This window comes from Theropithecus gelada, chromosome 9 (assembly GCF_003255815.1).
Source record: "Theropithecus gelada isolate Dixy chromosome 9, Tgel_1.0, whole genome shotgun sequence".
Lineage (NCBI taxonomy): Eukaryota > Metazoa > Chordata > Mammalia > Primates > Cercopithecidae > Theropithecus > Theropithecus gelada.
This window is the reverse complement of record NC_037677.1, coordinates 19773130-19789351: the sequence shown is the minus strand read 5'-3', so window position 1 is coordinate 19789351 and position 16222 is coordinate 19773130. Positions and strand designations below refer to the sequence as shown.

The following is a 16222-nucleotide window of genomic DNA, read 5'->3' as shown; positions in this document are numbered from 1 at the left end:
AAGTTGTTGGGAAAGATATTTAGTTCTAGATAATCCAAATTTTTAACAAGACACCTTCAATTCAAATCAAGATAATTGAGGTTTTAGTATCTGGGGGAGGGGTTCCTGTATTTTTCTAAACACCATTTAGTGTTTAAAGAATATATCAAAGCCCAACCTCTCCCCTCCCTGCTGGCATTTGTAAGTCAGTGGACCTCAACATTCCTTCAATCAGCAGGCCCTTGAAACAAAGCACAAGAGCAAGGTTTTAATGAGAGAGATAACCCCTTCTCATCCAAAGGGGTAAAAACAACATCTGTTAAAAACTCAAGTAAACTGCAGTAATGGGTTCAGCCATAGGCCCAGAGGACTTCAGAGACAGAGTCTTTGCTTATCAAAATAAAAACCACAATAGAACAATTGTTTCACTCCAACGCTCTGTGTTCTAAACTCTCTCCAGATTAATTAGCATGGAGTTTCGCCAAGCTCATTAAAAGAAAAACTCCGGACTCCTAAGGATGACTGGTGTTTACTGTCCTCCCAAAATGGCCAGTGAGAACCTGGGGGAGCCACAGACTTCTGGGCTTTCTGTACTGATAACATTTCTAGGATTTATTTTTAAATTGCATGTTAAAAATTAGACTACAAGACTCTTTTCATATTTACTTTTTTTAAGTGAAAAAACTGGTCCTTATTTATTTTCCTTGTATACCTCCAACCCTGTTACATTTTATAGCTGCCGAACAATAGACCACAGGCTTCTGGAATCTGTGACCACTCAGATGAGTTATTAGATAACCCTGATGACTTTGTCAAGTCGTCCAGAGCATGTGGACACTCAGGCCAAACTTCTTTTTTCCTGAAACAGGCTTTCTCCACCCACCCAAATCCCCTAATTCTCCTGGGCCTGCCAAGGGCCTGACCTTCCAGTCTCTGCAGCAAAGGGTGAAGTTTTACAGGAGAAAGGCCCAGCAGATTAAAGGCCTCTGTTCAACAAATATTTGCTCGCCCACTCCAGGCGGACTAACAGTTTGCTACATGCTACATGCCCAGAGTGACACTTAGAGACTTTAGGAAGCTTGTTAAGCTGGTGACTAAGAATCAGACACCTAATGTCAAGGTAAATAATTAAGTCCCAATCCACAGAACCTTATGGAAAACCAAACGACTTTACCAAACTCCCAATTTCACACGAAAACCAACACAAGTCCCATGAAATAGAATCTGCATATGATTTCCAAAAAAGCCTGTATGCATTCTTGCTTTGCTGGGTGGTCTTAAAATTCTAAAATGAACTGACATTCCCAAAGTTTTACCTGTACAGCCCATGACCCTCAGTTTACACCATGCAGACTGCCTTTTTTTGCCAGAGCATTTCTGGCTGCCTGAATCCTACCCGTCAGGCCCCTTCCCCCAGATCTCTGTATTTTGCAACCCTAGCCCTCAATCTCTGGGATGTCTATTCCTTGTAAATCTGAAAAGACAAAAGGTTGGAGAAGGAAAACAAGTTGTGGGAGAAACATCACATTAAACTGTCAGGACAGGAAACCCTGGGAGTTGTGTGGTCTGCACTGCCCCACCCCTCTCCCCAAGACTAAGACCAAGCTACTGGATTTGGGGAGGGAATGAGGACACGTGAGGCGGGTGGAGTGGGTGCGGGGGTGGTAGAGTGGGTGTGGGTGTGGGGAGGTGATGTGCCCAAGCTAATTCCACCAAGGCCTCCACTCCTGAAGCGCGTGGATGACCAAATACCAGGGCATGCCCAGGTAGTGCTGGCCTAAAGTTCTCATTTTTATTTTTTTCTTCAGTAGTGAAATCACAGCTTCTTTACAAACGCCCAGAAGAATCCCAGGCGCTCCGCTTCTTGATAGGAAGCGAGAGGGGCCCGTTTAGCTGCTGGTGCTGGGCCCCACTGTGGCCAGGGCATCGAGGTAAACCCTGGCGTTTTGGGGGTGAACGGACCCCGACTGGAGATGGGGGAAGCAGAGGGTGCCCACGGAGATCTGAGCGCAGAGACCCTGGGTGGGCGGGCTCCAGATCCCATAAAGGAGCTGATTAAGGGGATTTACAGCACTCCTAGGCAGGGCTCCTGCCCTTCTCCCACCCCACGCGCAGCCCGGAGCCGCACTCGCTGGGAGGCAGCCGCGATTAGCGCCCTAATCCCCAGCGCAGACCGCGCAGAGACCGGAGCGGGAGCAGGAGCGGGAGCGGGGCCGCCGCAGGAGCCCCCACCGTCCGGGGCAGTCCAGACTGCCCGGGCAGCGTGGGAACTGGGACCTCGGGGACCCAGCGCGGCGGCTGTCAGCTCCGGGGTGAGGTCCGCGAGGTCGGGGCGCGAGGGCGCGAGGGCGCGGGAGGGGTTGGACACAGGCTGGGGAGGGCGACTTCGAGAGGGAAGTGAGTGACCCCGGCCCCCCAGGCCTTCCGCGCGCCGAGGGGCGACGCGAGTGCTAACGCCAGCCGCGGCCCGCAGTGCCCGCCCCGGGACCCCCACGCCCAGAGCAGGGCACCTGAGGGGAGGGGACACCCCTCCCGGGCTGGCAGGCGCCCTCCACCCCGAGGCTGCGGGGCCAGGCACCGTGCAGGGGGCCCAGGCGGGGCTGCGACTGGGGGTGCGGACACCCCCCACCGCCGGGGTGCCTGGGACCGGAGCGACGTCCCAGCTTGAGAAGTTGGGGGGAGTGCGGGAGGCTGTGGGTGAGGCCAGCGAAGCGCCGTGGGAGCGGCCCTAATGGACGGTGGGAGCCAGGAGGGTTAGACGCTGGGACTTACCGAGCGGCTCCCTCATGTCGCCTCGCGCCGCCGCCGCCGCTCCGGCCGGCCGGGGACCAGCGCGACCCGCCCCGCCTGCAGCCGCCGAGGCCGAGCATGCCCGGAGCACCGCCGTCCGCCCCGCCCACCGCCCGGGCCCGCCCCGCCCACCGTCCGGGTCCGCCCCGCCCACCGCCTGGGGCTGCCTCCTTTGCGCTGAGGGCGGTATCCAGGCCAGGATCTTCCTAGGCTTTCAGGGGTCTGCCCGCGTGGGTCCCGCGGAAGGCACAAGTAGGCTGACCACCCTTCCCTCTTTTCTTGTCACTTGGGTTTGGGCCACGTCAACCCTGTGGAAATGTCCAAAGACACACACACTCTCACAGATACACACAAAGCAAACATATTCATATACACTCACAGTTACACACAAACACACAAAGATGTATGCAAACACACTCATATACACCCACACACAGATGCACACAAACACACTCACAGGAAACAGGCACACACACAGATACAGGACACATAGATGCACACAAACACACAGTCACAGACAAGTGCACACAGACACACTCATATACAGTCAGACGCAGGTGCACACAAAAACACCCATACACAGTCACACACAGATGCAGCCAAACACACTGGCACATATACATACATACGCAGGAACACAGTACAGCTATACACACACACACACAAACGCACCCACATAACACATTGATATTATGAAGAGAAGGAAACAGTGATGGTGACAACAGCTTGAGATATACTTCTTAAAAAAAAAAAGTCTTCAAGTCAACTAATGCGCTGGAAGCCACCTTCAGATCAGCTGGCCCATCCTCTCCTGTGGCAGAGGAGGAAACCGATGCCAGGAGTAGGATTTGCCTACAGGGCAGGGGTAGGAGGGGAGATAGGAGGGCAGTGGGAGAGTTCAGACCAGAATGAACGTTTCCTGACACCAAACCCACTCCATGTTTCTGTTACAGCGGGAAGGGGCAGAAAGATTAGACTGCTGCCTGGGTGTGCTCAGGGCAAACGTTTTCATAATTTTGGAAGGCAGACAGAAGACAAAAAATGTGAAATATTGCTGATGCATTGGGGAGAGACAGGGAATATTAGTTAAGTCCACCTAGACAAAACATGGATGGCACAGCGGACTGGTGACCTTGCCAAATGAGTTTTCAGAAAACTACTTAGCCACATCATGATTTTAGGACCGTATTTGCTGTCAAAACACCAATAACTAACGTTTTTTGCTCTATCACCATGTCTCAGCCCTTCCTATGCATTATTTCTTTTAATCCTCATCACAGTTTGATGATATGGGCATCACTTTACAGATGAGGAACAGGCTCAGGGAAGGGCACAGATGGCAAGCTGCAGAATCTAGCCCAAGACCCTTGCTCTGAACCACCAGAGCAAGGTCGTTTCTTTGTTCTCTTGAATTGTATGTTCCTCATGGTTAGTAGCAACATATAATCTAACAGAGCATAAAAGCTAAACACACTATTGCTGGAAAATAACGAACAATGTAATTGAGTGTTGTATTGTGCATTATCAGGAGTGCATGGGAGGAAACCAGATGGCGGTGATGGGAGCAGGCAGCGTGATCAGGGACTCTATAGCCACGTAGCTCGGGTCCTGGGCTTGGCTTCTCTGCTACTTTCTAGATGTGATACTTTACTTCTGTTAGCCTCACTTTCCTCTCTAACAAAGTGGGGTAATGATGGTTTGCATCTCATAGGAGAGTCATGATAATTCAATGAGATGATGCCTTCTTATCACTTAGTTCAGGTACATATAACAGTGAAGAAAATGGTGGCCAGGCATGGTGGCTCACGCCTGTAATCCCAGCACTTTGGGAGGCCAAGGCAGGCAGATCACCTGAGCTCAGGAGTTCGAGACCAGCCTGGGTAAGATGGTGAAACCCCATCTCTACCAAAAATACAGAATTAGTCGGGAGTGGTGGCAGGTGCCTGTAATCCCAGCTACTAGGGATGCTGAGGCAGGAGAATCACATGAACCCGGGAGGTGGAGGTTTCAGTGAGCCAGGATTGTGCCACTGCACTCCAGCCTGGGCAATAGAGTGAGATTGTCTCAAGAAAAAAAAAAAGGAAAGAAAGAAAGAGAGAGAGAGAGAGAGAAAGAAAGAAAGAGAAAGAAAGAAAGAAAAAGAAAGAAAGAAAGAAAAAGAAAGAGAAAGAAAGAGAAAGAAAGAAAAAGAAAGAAAGAAAGAGAAAATGGTAGCTACTACCATTAGCACTTGCACTGCTATTGCTATTTGGGTTGGAGCCACCAGGGAAGACTTTGAAGGACAAGTGGGCTGTGGCTAGGGGGAGACACAAAGGCTGGGGAAATAGGATTCAACAAAATTTAAAAGATAAAAAAGGAAATGCAGAAGTTTTTTTTTTCTTTTTTTTTTCTGGGGAGTCACAGTTATTAACAGCAGTGATATTCTTGTCAAAAAAGCATCATTCAATGATGGATTGCTTCTGTGACTTATAGAATTCCTGTTTCTCTTCAATTTGCCAACTCAATGAAATAACTTTGTGCTGGGGTGGAGCACCTCTATGTGCCCAGCATGGTGCAGACACCTAGGGAGCCAAGTATTCCTGCTAGAACATTTATCAGCCAGTGAATTGATATTAGGATGTGTTTTCCCATAGAACAATGTCATATTGTTGGGTTTCTGGGTCAACCCCATGGAAGTTTTATAATGTACCTAAGTGCTGCAGAGTTGCAAAAAAAACAGAGAAGAGTTGCAGTAAATCAGAAAACAACGCTGATTCAATGCTAGGAGCTAAGCTAAACCAAACCAAATCAAGTTTAATAAGAAATTGTATTTTAGCAGAAAGGCTGGCAAAGGCAGATTCGATTAGGGGAATGTAATGGGATTGAAATACTGGAGATTCTAGAGAAGATGACTTCACAATTTCAAGATGCTTGTGGTTTCTTGACCCTGCTCTTTATCCTAACATCCTCATTTCAAAATGTTTGGCTTCCGTCTTTCCTCAGTACTGATGTATCCCTAGCCCTGCTCTAATGTTTTCCTGGCATGACTAAAACCATTTCAAATGAAGAAGTAGAATGAAAAGATGGGAAGAGAAAATGGTGGTGAGGCTGGGGATGTGGGGAGAGGGGCAAGCAGAAAGGTGGAAAGTTTTTCTAAAGATCTGGGAATGGAATTAACAAACAGGAAAGAGGGTGTATTCGTCTGTTCCCATGCTGCTAATAAATACATACCCAAGACTGGGTAATTTATTAAGGAAAGAGGTTTAATGGACTCTCAGTTTCACATGGCTTGGGAGGCATCACAATCATGGTGGAAGCATCACAGTCATGGTGGAAGGCAAAGGAGAAGCAAACACACGTCTTACATGGCAGCAGGCAAGAGGGCATGTGCAGGAGAACTCCCCTTTATAAAACCATCAGATCTCATGAGACTTATTCACTATCACGAGAACAGCATGGGAAAAACCTGCCCCCATGATTCAATTACCTCCCACTGGGTCGTTCCCACAACACATAAGGACTATTACAACCCAAGGTGAGATTTGGGTGGGGACACAGAGCCAAACCATATCAGAGAGTAAGGTTGAAAAGATGCATAAGTATGAACAGGTGATTAATTATAAATGTAGGAAGATAATAAAGATAAAAGGTAGTGAAGAAAATCCACTGGACCAGTTTCCACACCATTCGCCAGTACATGGACAAGGGATGGTGGGCAAGACGTGAAAGAAACCAGTGTAACCTCCTGCCCGTTATCCCTACCCACTCCCACTTTCCTGCAATTTGGGTCTCTTGCTTCCGCCTACTTGATCTTGGGAGATATAAACACAGGAAAAAAAATACCTATCGCTTATGTGATGTAAAATATAAACTATGATTGAAAACAGCATTTAACATGAAACTGTTAGAAGTCTGGCATAGTCCTGGGAGAATGTGCCAAGAGCCAGCCCCGGATGCCCAATGTCCCCGCCTTTCTTGAGTCCTGGAGAAGGGATTTCACAGACTCAGGAAGGAACTTGGATTATTGAGTCATTGGGCAGATGTGCAGTAACCAGAGAAATAATGCTTAACAGCCTGCTTAAAGAAAGAAAAAAAATAAAAGCCAAGATCTTGTTTCTCTAACTTACTGCCTGTTCAAGGACCTAGAGTAACCCTCCTCCCTCCCTGCTTTAGGGCCCTTCTCTGTAGACTATAAGGTTTCCTTTAACTGATTTAGATACTGATTTTGTTTTTCTTAGTCTGTAAAGACACTACTAGTTCTCATTTTTAAAAAGATTAATGCTCTTTTTTAAAAACAAATTAATTTGTTGTCTTCATTGACATATAATAATTGTACCTATTTATGGGGTACACTGTGATGTTTTGATACTTGTATACATTGTGTAATAGTTAAATCAGGGTGTTTAGCATATCCATCTGCTATAGTTTGAATATTTGTTTCCTCCAAAACTCATGTTGAAACTTAATCCCCAATGTGGCAGTGTCGAGAGATGGGATCTTTTTTTTTTTTTCAAGACAGAGTCTTGCTCTGTCGCCCAGCCTGGAGTGCAGTGTCGCCATCTCGGCTCACTGCAACCTCTTTGCCCAGGGTTCAAGCAATTCTCCTGCCTCAGCCTCCTGAACAGCTGGGATTACAGACAAGCACCATCGTGCCCAGAGATGTTTTGCATTTTTAGTAGAGATGGGTTTTCACCATGTTGGCCAGGCTGGTCTCGAACTCCTGACCTCGTGATCTGCCTGCCTCAGCCTCCCTGAAGTGCTGGGATTACAGGCATGAGCCACTGCACCTGGCCCAAGAAATGGGATCTTTAAGAGATCATTGGATCATGAAGGTTCTGCCTTGGATTAATCTATTCATCTATTCATAGATTAATTAATCTATTCATGGATTAATAGATTAATGGGTTAATGAAGTAATGGGTTATCATGGCGGGGAACTGGTGGCTTTATAAGAAGAAGAAGAGAGACATGAGCTAGCACGTGAGCACGCTCAGCCCCTCACCATGTGATGCCCTATAGGTTAGGTTGACTCTGCAGAGCCCCCACCTGCAAGAAAGATCTTACCTGAGGCAACCCCTTGACCTTGGACTTCTCAGCTGTAAGAAATAAATTTCTGTAACTGCAAGAAATTTCTTTTCTCTATAAATGACCCACCTGCAGGTATTCTGTTATAAGCAATGGAAGGACTAATACACCATCACCTTATACATTTACCATCTCTTTGTGTTGAGAACATTCAAAATCCTCTCTTCTAGCAATTTTGAAATATACAATACACTTCTTAGCTGCAGTTACCCTTCTGTGTGATAGAACACCAGAACTTATTCCTCCTAAATGAAACTTTGTACCCATTGACCAAAAAAACCCCACATTCTCTTCTGGAGTGCAGTGGCACAATTTCGGCTCACTGCAACCTCCACCTCCCGGGTTCAAGCAGTTCTCCTGCCTCGACCTCCTGAATAGCTGGAATTATAGGCACGCACCACCGCGCCTGGATAATTTTTGTATTTTTAGTAGAGACGGGGTTTCACCATATTGGTCAGGCTGGTCTCGAACTCCTGACCTCGTGATCCACCCACCTCATCCTCCCAAGGTGCTGGGATCACAGGCGTGAGCCACCGTGCCCAGCCAAAGCCCCACATTCTCAATAAAACCTTGAGGTCTCTTTTGTTGGCTTGTTTTAGAAAGTCGGGCAATGGTGGTTACATGGAAACTGTCAAGGATCTCGTGAGGATAGAGAGTAGATTGATGGGTACCAGAGGCCGAGAAGGATTTGGATAAAGAGAAACTGATTAATGGGTACAAATACACACTTAGAAGAATTAAGACCTGGCATTTGATACATCAGTAGGTATCTATGTTAACATTAACCAATTGTTCATTTCAAAATAGCTGGAAGAGAATACTTTGAATGTCCTTAGCTTAAAGAAAAGATAAATATTTAAAGTGATGGATGTTCCTATTACCCTGATTTGATTATATGAATTTATCAGATTATTACATGGATCCTGAAAATATCTACATCTAATATGTATTAAATAAATAAATAAAAAGATGTCACATTGAAAAAAATCTAGAAAGGATTTTATGTCAACAAATGCTAATAAAACTTGTTTGTAGTTATTGCTATGCTTTATATTAATTCACAGACTATACTGCATATATATATATTTTTTTTTTTTTGACATGAGCTCTCACTCTGTCATTGAGGCTGGAGGGCAGTGGTATAATCACAGCTCACTGCAGCCTTGACCTCCTGGGCTCAAGCCATCTTCCTCCCTCAGCCTCCTAAGTAACTGGGACTATAGACACACACCACCATGCCCAGCTAATTTTTGTATCTTCTGTAGAGACGGGCTCTGCCTGTGTTGCCCAGTCTGGTCTTGAACTCCTGGGCTCAAGCAAAGTTACCACCTTGGCCTCCCGAAGTAGTGGGATTAGAGGCATGAGCTACCATGCCCAGCCCTGCATAATTATTTGTAACCAAGAACTAGAAATCTGTTTCTCAAAGTCTGCTCCATGGACCACCTACACCAGGACCAACTGGGGGAGGGAGAGTTGACTAAAGGCCAAATTCCTGGACCTCATCAAACCAATGCAATCAGAATTTCTAAGTTCTACCATTGAGATCCTGGAATGTGTACTTTAAGGAAATGCCCAGGTGATTCTCACATACAGTACAGTGTGCGAAGCAGGGATGGAGCACAATAAATAGAAATGATGTGTGTCAAGAGAGGAATGGATTGGTTGACACATAGTATACAGTGCAAAGACAGTAGCCGTCGACATCATTGTATGATGATGGGGAGTCACATAACAACGTCCTTTTTTTTTTTTTTTTTTTTTTTTTGAGACGGAGTCTCGCTCTGTCGCCCAGGCTGGAGTGCAGTGGCCGGATCTCAGCTCACTGCAAGCTCTGCCTCCCGGGTTTACGCCATTCTCCTGCCTCAGCCTCCCGAGTAGCTGGGACTACAGGCGCCCACCACATCGCCCGGCTAGTTTTTTTGTATTTTTTAGTAGAGACGGGGTTTCACTGTGTTAGCCAGGATGGTCTCGATCTCCTGACCTCGTGATTCGCCCGTCTCGGCCTCCCAAAGTGCTGGGATCACAGGCTTGAGCCACCGCGCCCGGCCAACAACGTCCTTCACGAATCAAGTGCATTAGATGTTTGCTGTTGGCTTAGAAGATTTGACACTAACTGAAACAAAACCTACAACGCTGGGGACCAAGAAGAGAGTGACAGTTTTTCAATCCTATACCTCCACTGTGAGGAGATTGAATCTGCATAGTTACTGCATGAGAAAAATCATTTCTAATTGATTGCTCTCCTCATGTCAGCTTGTTCTCACATAAAGCCACATATTAATGGAAAACAACTTCTCTGTCATGCTCACCGTAGCAAAGAGCTGCTATTTACTAGTGGTAGACAGACATTCCAACCTTCCCCCTGCCTGCAGTTTATAAAATTTTTTGTCAAATTCATAAGGAAACCCCTCAAGTGGGCCTTGATTTATGTCCGTCCATGTACAAAAGGGTAGCACTTATTAGCAGGGTTTTATGGTTTTGAAGCACAGTCATGCATCACTTAATGATGAGAATACGTTCTGAGAACTGTGTTGTTAGGTGATTTCATTGTGCCCTCCAAGGAATGGCAGTGGCTGTCAGGGATCCCGCTGGTACCGGGGGGATGCCAATGTGACTTCAAGTAGACAGGGGTGTGGCCAGCACCGGAGTGGTCCAGACGTGGGCACTCCCTGGGCTGCCTCTCCCACCATTCCATACCTGCTAATCAAGAATGAATCAAAATTAACCCAAGCATTTTTTAACCCCATATGACTTTTTGTTTTTAAAATGGGAAATAGGCCGGGCTCCGTGGCTCACACCTGTAATTGCAGCACTTTGAGAGACCGAGGCAGGCAGATCACTTGTGGTCAGGAGTCCGAGACCAGCCTGGCCAACATGGTGAAATCCCTTCTCTACTAAAAAATATATGCTTGTAGTCCCAGCTACTCGGGAGGTTGAGGCACAAGAATTACTTGAACCCAGGGGGCAGAGGTTGCAGTGAGCCAAGATGGCATCACTGCACTCCAGCCTGGGCAACGGAGTGAGACCCTGTTTCTAAAACACTAAAAAATAAAAATTAATAGCCAGGTATAGTGGTACATGCCTATAGTTCCGGTTACTCAGGAGGCTGAGGTGGGAGGATTGCTTAGGCCTAAGAGTTCAAGGCTGCAGTGAGCCATGATCATGCCACTGTACTCCAACCTGGGCAAAACAGCAAGACTCTGTCTCAAAAAAAAAAAAAAAAAAAAAAGAACTATGCAAATAACTATGAACTACATTAATTGTGAAAAGAATGCTTCCATTTGGGGAGAGAATGGTGTATCAGGCTTTTATTAAGTCAGTGATGTCTAGCAATACAAAAATGACATCAAGGTGGGAGGGAGAGATGAGAACTACTTTTTTTTTTTTTTTGAGACAAGGTCTTGCTCTGTTGCCCAGGCTGGAGTGCAGGGGCACAATCTTGGCTCACTACAACCTCCACCTCCCAGGATCACACAATCCTCCTGCCTCAGCCTCCCTAGTAGCTGGGTTTACAGGCGTGTGCCACCACACCCAGCTAATTTTTTGTATTTTCAGTAGAGACAGGGCTTCACCATATTGGCCAGGCTGGTCTCAAACTCCTGACCTCAGGTGATCCTCCCAATTTGGCCTCCCAAAGTGCTGGGATTACAGACCTGAGCCACCGCAACTGGCTGAGAACTACCTTTGTTTTAATGTTTCTTATGTACCAGGCACTAGACTAGGCCTTGACTTACGTCCTTCCATGTACAAAAGGGTAGCACTTATTAGCAGGGTTGTATGGTTTTGAAGTACAGTCATGCACACTTAATGATGAGAATACATTCTGAGAATTGTGGTGGTAGGTGATTTTATTGTTGTGCAAACATCCTAGAGTACACTTACACAAACCTAGGTGGTGTAGCCTACTACATACCTAGGCTACATGCTATAGCCTATTGCTCCTAGGCTGCAAACCATGCAGCAAGTGACTCTACTCAATACTGCAGGCAATTGTAACACAGTGTTATTTGTGTACCTAAACACAGAAAAGGTACAGTAAAAATACAATATTATAATCTTATGAGACCACCACCGTAGGTGTGGTCCATGGTTGGCTGAAGTATTATGCAGTGCATGATGGTGGTTCTTCTAGTTAAGTGTAAAAGAGGATGTATGGCTGGGCACGATGGCTCAGGCCTGTAATCCTAGCACTTTGGGAGGCCGAGGCAGGTGGATCACTTGAGGTCAGGAGTTCGAGACCAGCCTGGCCAACATGGCAAAACCCCATCTCTACTAAAAATACAAAACATTAGCCGGGCATGGTGGCGGGTGTCTATAATCCCAGCTACTTGGGAGACTGAGGCAGGAGAATCTCTTGAAACCAGGAAGCGGAGGTTGCAGTGAGCCAACACTGTGCCACTTCACTCCAGCCTGGGTGAAAGAGCAAAACTCTGTCTCAAAAAAAAAAAGGATGTAAATCTCCCATGAAATAAAACTTTCCATTTCATTAGTCACCTGCCTCCCTCAAACTCCCATTACACATTGAAGCTGCTGGTGCAGTACTGCATTTATCAGGGTATATCTTGGATTTGCTTACATGATTCTTGATTCAGCTACTGGATTCCAAATACCTGTTGGAAGACACTGTTCATCCCTGCCCTAACTGTGTTTTCTTAGTTTAGACTTAGTTTGTTTATTTGGCCTTCATTAATCACAGGACCAAACTAACAGCCAAGGTTACTCACACCTCCCCTGTGATCCAGAGCCTGCTCTCTCAACCACCTCCTTATCTGACTCTTTCACGCAAGCCAATATTTTCCCAGCCCTGAATCAACCCAGGGCCAGGTCCCGGACAACTAGGGATAACAGTGTCCCAAAGCCACTGGAATTATTCCAACCGGCCATTTCTAGGCTCTTTCCCTTGTCTCTCCTTGCCTTTCCTGTGAAAATCCCAGTAATGGCTGTGGCCAAGGCCTTCTGACTCCTTTCTGCCTCCTGACAAGCACTGGTGCTTACCCCAGGCTTTGCATGGCCTGAGATGCCTCTTGTTTATAGGTCAACTGTGAGTAGCTTTAATCTTTGCTTTCAATAGCATTGGCCTCTCAGATGTCACTTAGTCACCTTTATAAACTACGACCCAGGCACAAATCAACTTCTCCGTTGACCACAGCCTAGCACCATACCTTTGGACAGGTAGATGAAACATGTCTGTTGAATAGAATTTTTGAATACCTCTGAAGTGGAAATGGTCTCTTCAGCTCACATTGTGGAAATCCTGAGTGGGGACTCTTCACCATAGGAGTGAGGGCCAAAGCATTAGCTGAGAACTGGGGGTGACCAAAGGAATGAGGCAAAATGACCAGAACAGCCAGGCGCAGTGGCTCATACGTGTAATCCCAACACTTTGGGAGGATGAGGCAGGAGGATTGCTTGAGCCCAGGAGTTTGAGACCAGTCTGGGCAACATAGCAAAACCCCCATCTCTACAGAAAATTTACAAAAAAAAAAAAAATAATTAGCCACTGTTAATTCTGAGGCAGGAGAATGGCTTCAACCCGGGAGTCAGAGGTTGCCATGAGCCGAGATCACACCACTGCACTCCAGCCTGGGCGATAGAGCGAGACTCTGTCTCAAATAAACAACTAGAAAAACCTCCAAAAAACACTGTATTAATTCTTTAATATATAAAATCCACCACAACCCCATATTTAGACGTGCCTATAGGCATGGTGGCATGCACCTGTAGTCCCAGCTACTCAACAGGCCAAGGAGGGAGGATCGCTTGAGCCTGGGATGTCAAGGTTGCAGTGAGCTGTGATTGCACCAATGCACTCCAACCTAGGCAACAGAGTGAGACCCTGTCTGAAGAAAAAGAAAATGGCCAGAAAATGTTAGAAAATGTCTAGGCTCTCTTGAATTCTTTGTCAATTTGTTTTAAATCTGTTGGGAGTTTTATTTCTGCTTTTTCTGTGTTCTAACTTAAACCCAGCTAACCATCCCAAAACTCATTGGTTAGCCTCTTATGGACCTGAATGACATGTATATCAAGCAGATGGCATGCTATTTGTGTGTTTTGTTTAATCCCACAAAAATCAAAACTTCTAAAGCAAATCAATCAAACCGTGCAAATAAGAGCGACTACAGAGGATAATTAGTGGTTTGTAGGAAGGCCACCCGTAAACATGAAATACAAGTCTGAGAAAAGAAAATAAATCAAATGAAAGTCAGCTTATCAGCCACAGTTGAAAAATAACTGTGAAAGTCCAAAGCCAGTGTCTTATCTAGCTGGAACAATTGGTCAGTGTCTCTGAGGCCCTGGTAACTGTTGCAATGTTTCCTTTCTCCGACCCCCTCCCGCCCTGCCCTGCTAATGTAATGCATTTTTCCCAGTCGGCGCTGATAAGATCCAGCAGGATGTCCTGTGTCATCTGCACTTGCCATCCCTAGAGGCTCCATTCTTGCGTGGGTACCCACAGCAACTTCCTTGTAAAAGAATGAATTGAGCACTACTTTCAAGTCAGCAGGGAACTACGTGCACTTTTTAGTTGTCTCAAATTAGTGGATGTATGAATTATTTGTCCGCATCTTTTTACAGTCTTCCATATAGTTCTAGATGCCTGGAATGTGTATTAGAACTTTTGTTGAAACCACCAAATACCTGTAGGTTGCTATAACTAACTGGTCACAGATGTAGCATTAAATCCACCCCAAGTTTTTTTCCCTGCAGCTACAGCATATGCCGGAGCCATAGTTTTATACATCTTGGAACAGACGCTATTCAGAAACAAAACCAATACGTTTTTTAAAGCAGTACTACCTTATTTGGGGTCAGGGGCTACCTATTTATTTTCCAGGGGCCTGTTTATCAGTAGGCACATCTAAATATGGGGTTATGGTGGATTTTATATATTAAAGTATTAATACAGTTTTGTTTTGTTTTTTTTTGAGACGGAGTCTCAAAAAAATCGCCCAGGCTGAAGTGCAGTGGCGCGATCTGGGATCACTGCAACCTCCCCCTCCCAAGTTCACGCAATTATCCTGCCTCAGCCTCCCAAATAGCTGGGATTACAGGCATGCGCCACCACGTCTGGCTAATTTTTGTGTTTTTAGTAGAGATCAGGTTTCACCATAATTAGCCAGGCTCGTCTTGAACTCCTGGCCTCAAGCGATCCATTTGCCTCAGCCTCCCAAAGTGCTGGAATTACAGGCATGAACCACCACGCCCCAACCTAAAGTATTAATAAAAATGTAGAAGAACATTTCCTAGTTCTTCTAATTATTTGCTGTGACCTCACATGACAAATTGTCCTAATATTATCATTATTGTTGTTTTTACTTTTCCCGGCTCCCTTCCCAGTGAAGTGTAGTATCAACGAGGCACTAGCACGCGGGAAACCTCTGGAAATGGTGACAGACTGTGGACTGTGAGGACAAAAATCTTCTAATGTTGAAGTCATTGCAGGATGGTAAATCTGATTTCAAGCCACGTGATGTACAGTTTTAAGGGCTTAATGACTATGTTTAAGAAAATATACTTAAAAGTTAAGGCCAGGTGCCGTGGCTCACAGCTGTATTCCCAGCACTTTGGGAGGCCGAGGTGGGCAGATCAGCTAAGGTCAGGAGTTAGCGACCAGCCTAGACAACATGGTGAAATCCAGTCTCTACTAAAAGTACAAAAATTAGTCCAGCTACTCTGGAGGCTGAGGCAGGAGAATTGCTTGAACCTGGGGGGCAGAGGTTGCAGTGAGCCGAGATCGCGCCGCTGAACTCCAGCCTGGGAGACAGAGTGAGGTTCTGTCTCAAAAATAAATAAATAAATAAATAAGTAAAGTTAAAAGACAAGTTTTTTACATGTAGATTTGAAACACTAACTACATTGATATGAACACAATAAAAAGGAATTCTGACACTAATACAGTATCGCTTTGGGAAAACAAAATATGCTCCTCTTCCTCATAAAGGCAGGTGAACAGAGGTTAATATTACAAGCTCCATTCATTCAATACTCTGTTCACCTGAGATTATAATCCTAACCTCAGGAAATCTTGACGAAACACTTTATGGTATTTCAATAGTTTTAAGTCTAAATGCTTTTTTAGAAAACCTGAAAAGGCACGTGCTGTTTGTAATACTATTCTGGAAGGAAGGAAAGAAGGAAGGGCAGGGCAGGGCCGGGAAGAAGGGAGGAGGGGAGAGGGATGTAAATTAGAGGCATGTAAATTAGAAGCCATCTGAAGCTAAGAAATGAAAGAAAAAGATGAGAGGCCATGAAATTCCTTTAGTTCATAATTAACACTCTCTGTTCTTCAGTAATGTGTATTTATGTAACATCCCCATTTTCCAGATTACATGATTTATCTTATGTTCTATGCTATATTAGACACTACGTCTACTGTATCTCAATATAAGTC

General features: G+C 45.7%; 1 protein-coding gene across 5 annotated transcripts in view; it reads right to left on the bottom strand.

Annotated features, from left to right (window-relative positions):
- JCAD (junctional cadherin 5 associated) overlaps positions 1 to 16222 on the bottom strand; it is a 103787-nt gene that overhangs the window by 43923 nt on the left and 43642 nt on the right. For 2 of the 5 annotated variants that reach the window (XM_025397191.1, XM_025397189.1), the window contains exon 1: positions 2752 to 2853. The exons of 1 other annotated variant lie outside the window; for it this stretch is intronic. The gene's annotated coding sequence lies outside the window, so the exon portion shown is untranslated. Of the gene's footprint in view, positions 1 to 2751; positions 2854 to 13551; positions 13674 to 16222 lie in introns of those variants that run through there. 2 more of the 5 variants (XM_025397190.1, XM_025397187.1) reach the window with 2 other exon arrangements.